The following is a 13,783-nucleotide window of genomic DNA, read 5'->3' as shown; positions in this document are numbered from 1 at the left end:
CCTTTTTTTCCATCAATTAATTTGCCTAGTTTGAAATGTATTGTTTGATTTGACCAGCAGTCCTGTACACACAGAGATTCAGTTTGCTATCATTGTGTTTGTGTTCATGCATTCCATCTAATGTACAAATCTTTGCATCAAAATAAGAATTAAAATAAGGTTCTTCTTAACCTAAATTCAGTGCATCTTTTATGGATCCGCCGCTGCATTTTTACAGCAGTCATGGTACCGTGACATGCTGCACTGTAGCTGTCATGGATGTCTGAGTTGACTGGGATTCAGTGAGGTAACATTGACATTATTCTTCTCGGCCTTCATGCGTTCATCCTGCTGCAGATTGTGGTGTTTTTTCAGGTTGATTAACAAGTTAGTTGTGTTAGTTTGCAGCGCAGATAGATTCTCATGCACAATTTGCATACTAAATCTGAAAAACTTCCAAACAGCGGATGAAGATGGTTGATGAATGGATCATTTTCATTGATTTTCGACAGTGGAGGCTGGCTGTTAGTTTAGGAAGTGCTTGATTTGATATGCAGTTTTTCTTTGAGTGAACATTTTTGCTGCTTGATACAAAAGGAAAACTGTTGTTATTTTCCGCGACTAAAATTGACCAAGCCTTCCTCTTTAAGAAAGGCTATGTGTATATGTGATGTAGTGTGGCGGCATTTGTTATGGAAAGTCAGACTCTGCTGCATATGTGTAGAAAAGTACTGGGTGGGCATGTGCAGCAGACGCAGTGATGCGCATGCTTTTCCAAAATGGAAATTTTGTTATGAGTTCTTAAAAAGTCATGGAAAAGTTTTGAAATTTCGGCCATGAAAATGTGTGGAACGGGCCACCAAGACAGTGCGCATGCTGCAGCCGCCGTGATTTCGGTTCCAGCCTGCGGCCGTTTGCTGCCTGTCGTCCCCTCACTCTCCCCCCTTCACACTTACATACTGTCCTGTCAAATAAAGGTGAAAGCCAAAACAAAATATCTTAAAAAAAGAAAGAAAAAGCGTGGGAACGCTGGTTTTAAACGTCAAAAATAATCAATCATGTTCAATTCATTGTGGGAAGCCAAAACCATGATTGTGACTGGGGTTCGATTAATTGTGCAGCTGCACTCCCAACAGAATCTTCTGCAAGCTGAAGTTCTCAAATTTAAATGGCTGTGACAAGCAGTCATCCAAAAACTAAATAAATCACAGTCTGAAATTGTGATTTAAATCTCCCCTGATAATCAGACTGAACTACCGCCTCATCTCACATCATTCTTTCAGCCTGACATTGTGTGCTTTGTCATCAGTGAGCACAACGCCAGATCTGTTGGTATCACTGAAACAATCAGAGATGCAATCAGAGATTTAGAACCACGCTAATTCAAATCTGATCAAAGAATAAGTCAACAGTTCCACTACTCTGACCAGGCAGACAGAAGTATGAAGGTTTGATACCCAGTCCTGGTCACAAAGGGTCAAAACAGGATTGTAACACCACATACTGCACCAGTCCACAGCAGGGCTGTCATGACAACACGAACGAGTCTTTCATCAGGTACACTGTCCTTCTAGTCTTGTAGTATTAATCTCCAACAAGCCTGCAGAGGCTGTTTGTATTCAGAGAAATAAGACTTGGTTTGGCCGTGGAAAGATTTTTCCAATAGCACTTCAAACAAGAATGACAATCTAAAAGAGAATTTTTTCCTCCACAATCCAAACAAGTCTTTGAAATTAACATCGATGAATCTTTAATTCCAGACGTCTGCTCTTATTTTTCTGGGCGTAAGCTAAACGTCTGCCGTCTCTGTGCTCTCCAGCCGCTCATGCTGGCGTGGGAGTCACAGGTGTTGAGTGATTTATGGCTTTAATTTACTTGATAGATTAAAATATAATATAGCAACAAGCATTGAGCATTAATTAGGGTAACACAGCGAGGTCCTGTTTCCCTTAAGTTGCTTGGCACAGAGACAGAGAAAGCTTCCCACTACACACATTATCATAGTGCACTGAACACAGGGAGACATGTATGCATTTAAAGAGATTTGTTTCCCTTGTTATGAAATAGAGAAATCAATGAGGGTTTATTAATTTCGCCTTAAAGCAACCTTTAATTTTAAAGCTGCAGATTAACCAAACAATTTAAATGATTATTTTGAGACGTGGGACAAGGATTCAGCCAACAAAAAGCCGTAGAGGTGCACCGCGACATAAATAATCTGTCCCTGAAACTGTTCCTGTGTCTGAGTGGACAGTGTCGGCCTGGAGGAGCAGAAGGCTCAGAGCTGCAGAGACAAGCTTCAGGGGGGTTGGAGCCTTTGTGGTGGCAGCTGAGTGAGGCAGGCAGTTGAAGGGAACAGGTTGCTGTGTCTGTTAGGGCTCGTCTTGCTGCTCTTGACCTTTAACCTTTAGCTGTGACAGCTCCTGAGGCTGGGAGATACCAAAATTTTTTTTTGGGAGAGTCAGGCCGGGTTGGATGAGACTCAGAGATGCAGGGTTGCGGCCAGCACTGTTGTATAAAACATAAGCGGGTCATGTTACATTAGATCTCTCATGACGGTTAAATATGAAACTACACTGACCTAGTATGAGCTTTTCCAATCAGTGATTTGAAGGAAACTGTTAATTTCGTCATTAACAATATTGTGTTTGACACTTATAAAGAACATGTAAAGACTTCTGTGGGAAACACATTTGTCTTATCAGCCTAAATCCTAAAATGTGTCTGCAGCAAACAAACGCAGCCCATCTTCACTAACACAGAGGCTGCGGATTTGCTTTATTTGCCCAAATTAGATTTTGATGTCAGCTGTCAGACACTTTATACCCAGAGGATGTGATGATGAATAGAAACTGAAATCACGACACGCAAACTGTCCTAAAAACAACAGCAGCCTTGTCCAACTTGCTCCCTCCAAGCATCAGATTTGTTGGCTGTGTGGCCCTTTTTGGTGGAAAAACCAGCAGGGGCTGAATGCCATGTACTGACATCACCATACAGGATTCCAGGGGAATGAAGTTAAGGATTTCACTTCTTGTTTCCATTTGGAATCGCCAAACGGTCTTGTTCTCCGTCTAAAGCAGCACAGCATCACAGCTGAGGTGCTGAGATTGTGAAGAGGTAGAAATCAAAGATAAAAAAAAAGCAGCTGCAGAGAGTTTTCTTTGTCTATAAAAACATTTTGTCAAGTTTATTTTTACACCTAAAATCACAAATTTGACTCAAAGGGCTTTCACAGTCTGTACAGCATCTGTACAGATATGGATAACAGAGAAGTCCCAAAACAAATGTTGCCTGGAAAACATCATAGAATGACAGAGAAGGATCCCTTCTTCATGCAGTCGGAGCCACGTGTACAGAGTAGACACAAATATCAATCAACACACCAAAGTACTGGAAAAATAGAACAACAGAATAACACTGCATCAGGTCACCGACCCCTCTGATCACCATCCACTGGTTGATTTTTGCAGACTTGATTGTTGATTGCGAAGCATTTTTGTTGAAATGTAAATAAGTATGAAGTATCATGAATGTATCTGCTTATTCAACGTAATCACTTCCTTTTGCTCTTCTTTCACATTAAAATGTTTGATGTAACTTCGTCCAAACAATAAGCACTTTCCCGAGGATCAGAGTACAGAGTGAAGGCTCGAAACTGTGTGAGAAAGCCCTCAAACTAAACAAACATGTTTTAGGTTTCCTATTAAACCAAGATGGCACCTGTTTCACTATCACTTCAGTTTGTAGATGACTGCATAAACATTAACCACTAACTGACAGTATTTTCTGTGTAAAATTTTGCCCCTGCTACTTTTCTCTTTTGAAATGTTTCATGTCATTTAGACATTAAGACACCAGGGGCGTGGCAAATAAAGGACACGAGAGTGTGGATTACTCATCTGTAGAGGTGCACCTCAACATAGATAATCTGTCTGTCTTTGCATATTTCGTCTGTCCAGAACATCACGGCTCTGGATGTAGATTTCGCCACGTTGTTACTGGTCCATGTTACCATGTTGACTAGCAGGTTAAAGCCTGGGGGGAAAACTGTGGAGCATTCGCAAAGCACCGAGGCCAGTTTTGGTCTGATTGACTGTACACATGCAGGAGGAATTTGACTCCCAATAGCATTATCTAGGTGAGTTAAACTGAAAACACACCAGTGCCACTGTGGTGCAGCGCACTATGTGACGCGCGTCAAGTGCCGCACACTGGATGTGTCGCACTGCAGCTCCTTAACAGATGACAACGCAGCTGGACAGCTCCTTATTAAACTTGATTCCTCACCTGAAGAGCTGATCTCCAGAGCTATGACTCACCAGGCAATATCTTTTTGGCCATTGTCTTTATAATGATGAGATTGTGGGTCGTTGAGGCAGGGATATTTCTTGACCTCAACAACTCTCTTGTCTCTTGTCATCCATATTTTGTCACACATGAGACACAGCAACAGCTACAGAGTTCTCTTTATACATCAGTGGTGGGTAGAGGAGTCGAGCTGCTGTAGGAGCAGAGGAAAAGAGCTGCTATGGGAGCTGGTATGTACAAGCAGAGAGTGAGTGGGGGAAAAGTGCATTTAAGTTCGGGGCCAGTGAGGCTGGAAATACGACAGTGGCGTGAAGTGCTGGGGTGGTGCATCCAGGAGCGCCGATGCATGTCCAGCCCCCGCCGGTTGGGATTTCAAGGCCATCCCTTGGGTTTGGATTTCAGTACCAAACCCAAGGGATGGCCCTCCATGCTTTAAGACACTGCAGGAAACTCGATTGATATTAGATCATAGTGTCGTTTTGATGGTACAGACTTAGATGGAAGTCAGTGGGTGAAAATAGACTGTGAGTTGGTTTGATCCACTGAAGACGCTCTGGGAAAACTGTTCTCGCAGAGGACTGAAAACCTGCTGAATGGTTTGAAATCACCAGACGTCTACATGAAGTGCAAGTAAAACATTCATTGTATCAGCGTTCCAGTGTCGTGGTGACAAATTTATGCTGTGAGAGTGTTGATTAACGAGGATCCTGGTCAGGTTTAAAAAAACACTTGTTGATCTGGATGCTGACACATAATGTGGTGTGTAGATGGATAATGTGTGGATGTGTATTTCCTCCGTATATGCATCTTGTCAGCTTTATTATGCTCTTTGTCAAGAGTGTGACAAAAATGTGGTGAATTCCTCAATAATGTAGGTCACACACACGAGAGAAAGGCTCACAGTCGAGCCCCACTGAGGAAAAGCTTTGTCATTTTTTTTATTTACCCCGTCCTCTGGGGGGGGAGGGGGGGGGCGATTTGCATAATCAGGGTATTCACTGTCAAACCCTTGAAAGCATATCATGTTTATTCACAAACCTATTAGTCATTTGGTACAAAGACAAAGTAGCAAATAAGCTTGTCTCCAACAAAACCTCTTGAGTTTGTCTTTGTGACTGCACGTCGCTCAGGTGGCGCACCTTTCACTTGGAACAAAGACTCAGAAACAAATCTTTTCGCCTGTACCCGAGTATTTGCAGCTCGCTGGATGGATGTTTATCATTGTGGGAGCTGTAGCTTATACGCTTCTGTGTTTCCTTTCAACATAAATACACTTGCCTCTGGGCAAAGTAGCTGCTTCCTCTCACCGCTCTGTGAAAAGAGAGAGAATAGATGTCTTTTCTCTCAGTGTTTGTGCCTCCCCCACCTCTCCTCAGTGCCGGATCCCCACCACATGTAGCCAGCACCACACAGTCTTGGCCAACGCTCGCGTTTGTCTCAGGAAGAGCGGAGGTAGGCTCATAGATCCCCATTTTAGGCTTTAGGCCAACACCCTGTGTTCAACATGGAGGAGCCCCAGGCAGCTGTGCACATGGACGACAAATGTGGATGGCAAGCAGGAGAAGAACCAGGAGAAGGGGCAGCGGATAAGGCCATCACTGAGATCCTGTGTTTGTTGTGGAAGTAATTGTGTCCTCAACGCTCTGACATTAGGATTATTGTGTTTAGTGCTGGTGTGTATTTTTCTCATGGGCAGATTTCCTGCTCCTGATAGGTGAAGGGAGTTCATTTTTCTGCCCTCCCCTCTCACATTTATCCATATAAGTTACTGCCTCAAGACGAAATGGGCTCTTGGAATTTTTGCCCCTTGTTTAACCCATTGGGCTCTGGGCACAGACGTGCCTGCACCCATACATGCATTTGCTGTGTTGTGTGGAAACTCAATGACACAACTGTTTAGCAAACTCCTGGCCTCCCATTTCCCACACCCTCCAGGCCCCCTCGGAGATTTCAAGGTCAGGAAAGGGCACGGGCTGAGATTCATTCCTTGGGAAGCGGAGCCACTGTCGCAAACGGTCACAGACGGCGAATCTCTCCTTTTACAGTCCTCTCTGCGGTCATCTAACTGTATCTCACCAAGTTCGGATCTGTGAGGATTTGATTTCCACAGCTTTGGACTTAGCGTCAGATCACAGCCGTCAGCGGCGGCCTTCATCAGAGCTGACAGGGAGGGGAGATGTGCCGTGCAGCCGGCTGAGTTTGACAGCAGAGGAGTCATTTTAGCATCGAGTGTAGAGAGTTTGGGCTGAGGGGCACGAGACATTACCGGTTTGTTGAACTCTACGACAGCTGAGCATGCGAGTGTATATCTGTGTGGTGGGGCTGTGTGTGTGTGTGTGTGTGTATAGATTTCGGGGGTGGGGGGGGGGCCTTGAAGGGTCCAGTGGAACAAAAGGTATGTAGGCAGCTGCCGTCCTACCGCCAGCAGCTCATGATCCAAATGGAGGATGTACACACACAAGTGCACGAGGGACAGATTGGTGTGCGATGAGGAACTGACACACTGAGCCAGGCGGCGAATGACTCCCCCACTCTCTGGCCACACACACACACACACACACATATAAGCAAGCTTTGGGTCCGTACTGAGTACACACTATTTTTTTTTTCTTCTTTTTACCATTTTTAAATGAATGCCAAACAGTTTTTGGATTCTGACTGGATTTTTCATACAAGGCAGCCATTGACTTCCATTCATCTCCTAACCATAAAAAACTAAGTTGTAATATTAAAGTTTAGTCATGTAATTTCAAATAATTATAGGCATGAGCCCCTTTTACCCTTCCTCTTCGAAATGGGAATTTCACAGGGTTATGCTGCCTCGCTGTTCTCCATAAAAGGTACAGTTGGGTGGTCAGAGTTGTTTCGCCTTTGAACAGGAAACAAAGGTAGTAATGACGCCAAAACGATTTTTGTATAAATGGGATAGCCAGGACGGAACCATTAGTGGCACCGGGGATGTGTTATGCATGCGACCTACCACGTGAGATTTAAAAAGTACAAAATTTGCAGGTGGCCGCTAACTCGAAGAAGAGGAGCAGTGGCCTAAAATGTCCGCAAATTGTGAAAACAATGAGCTCCAGGAGCTCCTTACCCTCTGAGCAGAGGACGAAATCAGCCGCCAAATAACAGGGACGGTAACCGATTGTTTCTGGCATGTTATGACATTATTATTGTTTATAAAGCGCCACTGATGTGTATGTTATATGTCACACTAGGGGCCGACACTGTTGTGTTAAATTTCGTGGCCTCTTTTTGATTCCACGATGCCAGCATGCCGTCTAAAATCACACAATGGAGTGGCATGTTGCTGCCGTCATTTCGTTCTGTGTAGAAATGCAAAAGAGACATGAAGTAGAGACCTTCTGGCGGCTCTATAGCGCCATCTGTGTAATAAGGGCTATTATAGATTACTCTGTTGATTAAAAATGTTCTTTCGTTTTATAAAATGTGTTGTTCCGTCCATCCATCAGTCCAAAATCTAAAGACATTAAATTTACCATGATGTAAAACAGAAGAGTGTTAATTCCTCACATTTCAGACGCTGGAAATGGAGAATATTTGTTTTATAAATGACTCAGAGAAATAAAGATCATCAGAATTGTTGGCAGTTAATTTTGCCAATCCCCATTGATCTCAGCTCCGTGACAGGTTGAACAACATCTTGGTATTCATTTTTGCCAATGTTACTGCTGCAGATTGATGAGGAAAGTCCAGGGCTCTACTTTTTCACCACCGTCCCAAACTGTCCTGACATAAACTGTCACAAAGGAAACCGGTCACCCCAAAAAATCTTGGGTCTATCTTGAGATTTTAGGCCATTTTTCTTATTTCAGACTAGTGAACAGAAAACATTTATTTTAATCCAGATTTCTGTTCTGGAAGTTCATGCAAAAAGTGCATTTTTTATTTAGATAATGCCTCATAAGCATATCTAAGCATACAATTTCAGAAAACTTGTCATGCAAAAAAATACTAATCTTGATGTAAATGAAGTTTCATGGTGATCTCTAGAAGTTAAACGTGTTCCCCCGGTGTCTTACGATTTGTCTGAAAATGTATGTCATTTAACAAAACATATCTTTTGTTTTGTCAAAATGAGTTTTTTCTCAAATCAACCGGTGAGGTTTCTTGATTAGTTAAAGATGTAACCCTGTTCAGCTGGGTGTCCTCCATTGAGTTTGTCTATGTCTGAAGTTAGAGCTTGAAGTCTGTGTGTAATTGCCTCGTAACAATTTCACTATGACAAGAACTGACACAGACTTGTCTCTGTCTCTGTGATCGATTACACATTATTGATAATAGATTTTTTTTTTTTTTTTTTTTCAGCAGCTGAAATTTCTTCTTTTATAGTGTCGCTCTGACAAGACTCGAACTCTGGGGACTTTTATACAACCATTTTTGAACATTTTCATACATATTCTTGACGATCAAATGAATCAGTTATTTGACAGAATTATAGTGATGGAGATGAGTCTTAGTTGTGGCCCTAAAGTAAACATTGTTTGCAGGAAATGGGCTGAACGTTCCTCTAAAGAGCCGAACAACAAGCACGTCAATTGGCGACACAGACACTGATGAATTGGTGGCAGTTGCTGAAGGCATATTAGGGCAAAGGGTGACCTGGGAGGGGTTTATTGGTGGGGAGGGGGGGAGATGAGTGTACTGAGTGTGGTGTGGGGGGGGGGGTGACAAGAAGCAGCAACAGCAGAGGAAGGTAGGGGGGCTGGGGGTGTCCAGTGAGAAGGGTAATTTGGGGCGTCCAGAGTGAGGCGTCCCACCAGCAGTTGTCACTTGTGCAGCAGTCGATGGCACATGTGCTGCTCTGAGTTGGAGCCTGTCTCTCCTCAGGACTGTATCCCTCTGTGATCTTTCACTTGGACTATCTCGCTCTTTTTCAAATTAACCGGCCTCAATCCAAAATCCAGACTTCTTCTTTTTCTGTTTGTGTCAGAGCACTTCTACACCGCCTTTTGGCATCTTTAATCTTTGACGGTAAGAGCGACCAATCAAGACATTACAGCTCTAAGTGTGTGTGTGTGTTTCTCCGATGTAATGGGTTTGAATCGACATGAACGCTGCTTCGCTTAAAACCATAATTACTTGAAGAGAAAATGTCACTCTTGATGGCTGTTTTTAAGTGTTCGCATTACTTCTCCTCTGGTGAAAACTAACATTTTCCCAGCTTTCACATGCTTGATTTAAGCCCAAGTGCAGGAGACGGTCTCAGAAATGTCCTGAGCTTTCTGAGCTCTCTAATCAGCCCTTCGGTCTGAGGGGTGCGCTGCTGGCGCCTCTGAGGACTTTTCCGAGGTAGATAGGGAGGAGTGCGAGGTGACTTTCTTTGTGGACTGTTCTCCATCATCAGCCGCCGAGCTGACACCTTCCCCAGCCCGAAATCTGCTGAGAGGGGCTTGAGAGCAGAGGGGGGTCTGTTGGGACGATTTATGGCCGATAGCTTGTGTTGTCACGCAGCTCCTAACGTCACACCTGTTCTTTTTCTTTTTGGAATTGAAGGCTTACACGGCCATTAGAGTGTCGAGTGAGTTTCATGATCCTTGCGCCCTTGACACCTGTTTAAAGTACACACAGATTTAATGCTTTGAAGAAATGTAGTTCATGTTTTCCTTGTTGTTTGGTCTGCTTATTTCCTTGTTCTATTTTCAAAGACAAGTCAGTCAAAGAGAAAGTAAATGGCAGGAAGTTGTTTATCCATGCTCAGTAGCCTGGAGCTATTCTTTTAGAGCTCAGGAGATAGCAGCCTTATCTTTATTTCTTTTCTAAGAAATGGTCTGTCTGCTGCTGTATCTGTGAGAACAAACCTCAGACCTGTAGTGGATCACTCTCACAAACTACAGATGAATCCTCGCAGTGGAGCAGTGCTGTTGGCTGCTCACTAGACTCCAGCGTTTAATTTGGACTTCAAGACAGAAAATGAGTTTTCTTGAGGCGAGTCAATCAGTATGTTTCTCATGTTGTTACACGCGCCTGTTTCTACGAGCGTATTGGTTTATCTTGTTGCCCGCCTTGTTTCGCAGTGGCCACATTTCATACTTACTAACCCTCTGAGAACAGAGCTCCCGTGGGCGGCTGCAGGGGGTTGTTGTTTTCATGGTCTTGTTTAAAATTGATCTAAAATAAAAACTATAATAGCTAGAGCGTTCATTTTTTCGCAGCAGAAAGTTAAGATGTCTGTCTTTTACTTCACCACACTGTCCACCTGCAATGACATCGTTGTGTAATGCTACAAGTGGTCCAAAAGACGGTGAAAACACATGATGAGTCACAGTATTGTCCTGTCATGGCAGCGAAGATTGTTGTTAACCTGATCCTGTTTAAATCGATCTTAAAAAAAGAACTGTAATAGCTACAGCGTTCATTTTGTGCAGCAGCAGAAAGCTGAGACTTCTGTCTTTTGCGTCATCACATTGTCTACTTGTGATGACATCATTGCGTTATGCTACAAGCGGTCCAGAAAACGGTGAAAACGTGCACTGGCGCAGAAAATTTTTATGTATGACACAGTTTCAATACATTTTGATTATTTTCTTCTTATTATGGTTTATTGACTTACACAATCTTTTAGCTTTTAGATTGTACAAATTTTAGGGGTATGAAAAGACAAAATATACCAACATATACCCTGGGAAAATATTTCTACTGCAGATGAAACTATCAAAACTGCTTTGCACTCTGCTTAAAGAATGATCATATCTGAAAAACTGAAAAATGCACATAGTTCAAATAACTTATGGAGTGTTAAAAAATGTTTTTATCGTGCTTGTACATTTAGAAATCATTTTGGATCCGTATGACTTGTGTGTTTATTTTTCAAATTCGATGATAAACATGTCAGATTTTTGTATTTTTTTTTAAATGTATGATACAGTGTCAATACTTTTATCACTTATTATCATTTATTGACTGACATAACCTTTTAGCTCAGGTTGTGCAGATTGTAGGGATATTAAACATTTGAAAATACCCCAGGAAATGACATCACAATAAGCAAAAATACCAGAATATGCACTGATGGATTGTCTCTGTGGCAGAATTCAAAGGGTTAGATAGTTAGATAGACAGGTGTTACTGTGTCTAAAACAACCGCATTCCTCCTCCCACTCACCTGCGTACATGAAAATAAACCTGATTGATATAAATGGCTATATTTAAGTGTTGGTCGGCTGCCTTGATCTCGTCTGACTGGCTCTCGTGTGAGGCCTCATTGATGAGAACGTGTTCGACTGGTGATGGCAAACTTTCCTACACATGCTGGCTCCGCCGTGCACGCCCTCTGTCCTCGAGTGTCACATTGATGTCATCAGTGTTTTGTCTAGAAGGCATTTTTCCCTGTCACAGACCTTTTGTTGTCACACTGCCGATGATTTAAGATGATGGGAAAAGCTGTGAGGGAGGAAACCTGTAAACCGTCTTACAGACTCTTTACATTCCAAACACAGGCCTACTGTGCGTGAGCAGCTCTGCATGGGTAATAACTAATATGAATACAGTACCTTGAAATTGTGGACCCAAGGATATTCATAAACAGACATTATTCATTTAATGGTAGATTATTTTTGTTCTGATTTGTCATCTAATCATGACAGATTAAAATCTTCAGAGAGTCTGAGGGATAATTTCCACATGTTCAAGTTTTGAGAAGTTGAAGAATCTGAGAAGTTGTAACCAGAGGCTGATCAGTATTTTTGCTTTATTAAACAAGTCTGAATGATTATTAAATTTGTTGCAGAGAAGTTTTCTGCCAGTTAATTAACTAATTGTGTCAGCACTAGATTTAGTTGACAAAGAAACATTTTGGCCACTCATTAGACTAAACTTTGTTTCATTAATCCGAACAATACTTTATTTAATATTTTAATCATTATAGAGAATATTAACAAGTGGCAGCTCTACACTGAGGCAGGACGAGCAGCTGTCGCTGGGGTCGAACCTTTTACAGGACAGGCTGTCATAACACGAGGCCACCCTCGAGTGCCAACAGCTGTGCATTAAAGAAGAATCAACCTAAACCCCTGCTGGAGTCTTGGACTGAGTGCTCAGGTTCAATGGGATGGAATAAAGTGGCAATCCAAAGGAGATACTCAGTCTTCAGCAGCATTTTTGTCTCTTTCCTCTCTGACCTCTGGTCATTTCTGCTTCATATTCCACTCTTCACCCGTGAGCTCCAGCGCTGAAGAGGCTGTTTATCAGCAGAAAATGAATCATTAACATTTTCATAAGTGTTAAAGTCACTTATCCAGATAAAAACAGCGTTTGCAGCTTCTGAAATATGAGGATTTGCTACTTCGCTTAGTTTTATATCATTGTATATTTATTATCTTTGAGTTTTGGACCGCTGGTCAGACAACACGAGAAGTTTTAGTGTGTCATCTTGAGCTCTGAGAACATGATGGACATGTTCATTATTTTTTAACATTTTATAAACAAAATGGTTGATTAATGGAAACAGTTTGGAGACAGATTCATCTGTAATTATATTGATAATTTCATTAATGTAGCACTTTTAAAAACAGTTTACAGAGTGCTTTGACAAACAAAGCAGAAGCAAGAAACTCCAGAGGCAGTATAACAGTAGAAGCCAAACAATAAGGCTAAAGTACGGCCAGACAGAAATTAAAGTGGAATAAAACAAGAGCTCAGATCCAAGAAAATATTAGAAAGAATATTCATTAGTTGCAGCCTTGCTCTGTTGGATATAACAACTCAAGTAAAATATTGATATTATGTCGATATCATGACATGAGACTGTATCGTCTTATATTTTAGAGATCGTATGAACGTCTGAAGTGTCGTCTTTTCCTGCTTTTAAAGGCTGCATAACAATAAAGTGGCTGTCTGCGGTATAGGTTCTAAACCCCGCCCAAAAGAACAAAGTACACGTCAATTAATTTTTTTCCCAAAGATGGTTTCTGCCATTTTCAGTAGGTCTTATCACGCAGATATTTGAGTGTACGGTTTTCTTCTAAGTTTGGTTCTAATTAGTTTTTCTGATGCTGCAAAGGGGGTGTGACATCATGATTGACAGCTGTATGTGCCAGTTGCTGTGCTCGCGGTTAATGCCGCTGCTTGTGATTGGTTGGAGAGGTATAAAGGCGGGAACTCGATACCGCAGACTCTGGCTCCAAATGACGTCACCAGCACAAGATGACTGTGGCCATATCCATGATATTTTGGCTTCATTTTTGTGCAGTGGGAGGAAGTGGAGCAGCGTCCTCCATCTTAACACATGCCCAGTCCTAAACTGATGAAGTTTGAAGTGCACTGATTTTTCTTTGTAACATTGAAATGAATGGGAACCATCAGTTGTTCTGAAGGGGCAAAATACACAATCTGAAGATGTCAACCTGTGACATTTAATACACTAAATTATTAATCAGAAACTAATTGATAGTGCTTACAGGGCTAATGAGCTTATTTTATTACAGCACCATTAGTTTTTAATAATTTAGAAGCGGTTTAAATCAGTTCATGA

The 13,783-nt window shown here is 42.1% G+C and overlaps 1 protein-coding gene across 5 annotated transcripts in view; it reads left to right on the top strand.

Moving 5' to 3' along the window:
- The first annotated feature begins 9,045 nt into the window (after nucleotides 1–9,045).
- The window catches only part of mef2d (myocyte enhancer factor 2d), a 218,889-nt gene continuing 214,151 nt past the window's right edge, over nucleotides 9,046–13,783 (top strand). Inside the window, exon 1 of one of the 5 annotated variants that reach the window (XM_050046168.1) lies at nucleotides 9,046–9,285. The gene's annotated coding sequence lies outside the window, so the exon portion shown is untranslated. The remainder of the gene's footprint in view (nucleotides 9,286–13,783) is intronic. The other 4 variants (XM_050046169.1, XM_050046167.1, XM_050046171.1 and 1 more) reach the window with 4 other exon arrangements.

The sequence above is a fragment of the Epinephelus moara genome, chromosome 6 (genome assembly GCF_006386435.1).
Source record: "Epinephelus moara isolate mb chromosome 6, YSFRI_EMoa_1.0, whole genome shotgun sequence".
Taxonomy (NCBI): Eukaryota; Metazoa; Chordata; class Actinopteri; order Perciformes; family Serranidae; genus Epinephelus; species Epinephelus moara.
The sequence above is the reverse complement of the archived record's forward strand: the minus strand, read 5'-3'. Positions and strand labels throughout refer to the sequence as shown.